Source organism: Anastrepha obliqua, chromosome 3, assembly GCF_027943255.1.
Source record: "Anastrepha obliqua isolate idAnaObli1 chromosome 3, idAnaObli1_1.0, whole genome shotgun sequence".
NCBI lineage: Eukaryota > Metazoa > Arthropoda > Insecta > Diptera > Tephritidae > Anastrepha > Anastrepha obliqua.
The window spans coordinates 10518340-10522006 of NC_072894.1; positions in this window are offsets into that span (position 1 = coordinate 10518340).

The following is a 3667-nucleotide window of genomic DNA, read 5'->3' on the forward strand; positions in this document are numbered from 1 at the left end:
TTCAGTTTCCATGTGCCTGTTGTGCTGTTTGTGCTGAAATATTTGCCCATGTAAAACGCTTAGCTGAAGTTGTAATGTTATGTTGTTGTAAAAAACCCAATCTAATGCCGAAACATATTTTCTAATGGAATTAAAGAGTTCTTCTAAATGAAAATGCTGATGCTGCGGGCAAAAAGTAAGGTGAATTTGGTTGTAAAATGAAAAATCTTTATTTATTCTTGTAAATCAATTTCATCCCCTTCAAAATAATCCCCTTTAGATGAAATACACTTATGCCAACGATTTTTCCAATCCCCGAAGCATGCCAAATAGTCCATTTCCGGTATAGATGAGCTATGGTATTGCGTACTAGAAAAGCAACACTAAATTGAGATTTTGAATGAAAACGAATAGATGACAAATCTAATACCTTTGGGAATTAATTTTTTATTTACAAGAAACTATTTTTTTTATCTAATACATTTTGTCAAAAAAATATCAGGAATTGTTCATTTAAAAAATTTTCTAAAGCTCTAAATTTTTTTTGCAGGAATGTTGGTACAACTGTCCGCTATAGTGTCGCAGAGTTTGAGCGTGATCTGTCAATTAGCTTGTTTTTGGCAATTCATTATATCAGTCAATCGCAGGTGTGCTCTACGATTTTCACTATGGATAAAAATATTGAACAAAGAGTTTGGCTTACATTTTGTGTTTTCAACGGAATTTCGTGTGCCGAATCGTTGAAAATGTCGCAGAAAGCCTATGGCGAGTGTGTTTTATCAAAGGCATAAGTGATTTAAGGCTTTTGCAAAGGGCCGAGAAGTCGTGGAAGATTTGTGTCGACCTGGCCGCCCATCAACATTTTCAACGGGTAAAATGGGGGAGATAAGTTTGAGGGAGGTAGCTCGTGTCCCACGAATCAATTCGCAACATTTTACATTAGCAATTGAGCATGAGACGCGTGGCTGCTCGACTCGTTCCAAGAGAATTGAATTTCTTTCAAAAAATTCATCGGAAGAAGGTGAAGCTGAAGACATGCTTGAGCAAGTGAATTCGGACCCAACGTTTATCCAGTGCATCATAACAGGTGATGAGACGTGGGTATATAAGTTTGAGATGCAAACCAGTGAACAGGCGGCTGAATTATTTGGAAGTTATGCGACGTTTGAGAGAGAATCTGCGTAAGAAACACCCTAATTTGTGGAAAGAAAACTTATGGATCTTGCACCATGATAACGCACCGTCTCACAAGGCTCATATTGTGAACACTTTTTGACGTGATAACGTCTTATAATTCGATTTAGCCGGCTGCACGCACGAAAAAATGTGTCGTTACCTTGCTCATTTGTCGTTACCTTGCTCATTTGTCGTTACCTTGCTCATTGCCGTTACCTTGAATGAACTGCAAGCGAGAGCGCGGAACGAACGACAAAGAGCACAATCGGCCCCCGCGTTCGGCAACGTTCGACATCTGGCTCTGTCCTACTTGAGTGAGCATATATATGTATGTATATGCGCATTTGTATATAAATTCACATACTTGTATTTGCATATGCCTTCTTGCTGTGTGCATGGTAATGAACCATTTCTCTGTTGAGAATAGGACGATGATAGAAAAAGTAGAAAATGAAAGGGAGTGTTTCGAGCGTAAAGTGTCTTGAAAAAGGCAAATCGATGATGGTGCCTCTTAGTGTTGTTGACTTATTAACGTCTGATGCACAATCGAAATTGAAGATATATACTTGAGCTATTCCATTGCAATTCCATTTACCTCCTCCTCTATATCCATTCAAAATATCTATCAAAAAAATAAAATTAAAATTTTGTTTTGAAAATTGCAACCATTCCATCAATATTTTCTTATGACGTTGTCACGTTAAACTATCGTCAGTAAACCGACTTTACAGACAACCTCTTTTTTTTGACCAAAAACTCGACAAATATCGTTGAACAACCATCGTATTCATCGGATTGACATTTGCCTTTTCCCGAAACTTAAATTGTCACTCCGCGGACGCCGCTTTGATCGCAGCGTCGATAGAGGTCATTAAGAAGGATTCGCTGAAGGAGCTGAAGAAGATCTCTTCGAACGCATTGAAAAGGTGCTTTGATGACTGGACTAATCGTTGGCATATGTGTATTGCTTCGAATGGACCCTTTTTTGGAGGCAAAATAAATAAAATAAATTTTGATGATTAAACAATTATTTTGTGTTTTATTGAACAATTCCCGGTACTTTTTTGACAGAATATGTATTAAAGGATTAGTAAATAATACCCGTAATTTTCTGCCTCATCCAAAAGAGGCAGTACCAACGATGTGGGTAATGTAGCAATTCTTCAGCTAGAATTACTATAAAATCTCACAGCAGGGATTCGTCATAATTATTCCTGCTGCGCTAAAAATCTAGCAGAGAGGAAAAGCGTGCATTCCATACTTTAAGTGTGTCATATATGTCGGCCCCCAATATTAGATGATTTTGATCTTGAAATCTCCTTTTTCGTGTTGATCAGAATCTCTATCACTCTTACGGATTTCTATAACACTCATGCCTGTCTATTGCTGATTCTCTTATTAGAGAGAAAGGAACTCCATTTAGTTCAATGGACGGCCTGAAAAACATCATCATCACGCAGATTGCTATTTATCTGGCGTGGGCCAAACATTGCAGTTTCCGACACACAAATCATAAACCCCATGAATATTGGGTTGAAGGAAGACAATCAGGTCTTCAGTAGGGAGCATGGCCAGACCACAACTCAAAGAGTAACCGGAATTTGCCAATAAAATGAAAATGATTTAATTTCATTGATATTTATTTTATTTTCACCAAAGTTATCTCCTTGGCAGCCTAAAGACATACTCCAACGCTTCTGTCAATCACGAAACCACTTTGCATAGATTGTGGAATGGCACTGTCGTTGTTTATAGTCAAGTGTGAGCTGGTGGCTTGTAGTGCAAAAGAAACTACGAACTGCTTCTCCACAATTCCAGTCACTTGCGATGACTATTCGTCTTCAAGTGCTTCAGTATGCTTTGACTTGATGACTTGGGCTACGGTCAACGAAATCTTAATAAGTATTCCATAGAATGTTTCGAGTTTTTTGGGTTTTGACTTGTCAAAGAAGTGCTATTCCAAGGACTGGATGGTAATATCGAGGATTCGATCAGTTGGCATGTTGGCCCATAGAAAGTATCTCGTTAGTGATGGCAATGCGATGCTGGTTTTGCAAACCGCGCTTAAACTCGTCCCCAAATCATCGGACTGTGTTAAACCCCGATGTTTAGTACCTCTTGAGAATGTTTACCAAGAGCTTTCACTTCCTCGAATCGAAGATGTTATGTGTCATCGTGTCCATTGGATGATTTGCAGTCAGGCGGTTAATTCGGCTCTGGTAGAACCATGCCTCCTCAATCCCGAGCTAGATATGTTACCAAAACGAAGTTTCCTATGCTGATGGGTAGTTTTCTCAGCATTCTGAGCAGCAGTCAGGTTGCCATCAAGGCCTTGTCTTCCATCGAGGTTAAGTTCTCAATAGTCATTGGGATTGCATAAATGCATCAACCTCATACTGATCCCATACCATATGAGAATACCTGGAAATGGGACGGCGGATGCACTGGCTAGAATGGATACAACCTCGCTAATAATAGTGCTAAAGACTTTCTTTCTCTTTGGACAACGTAC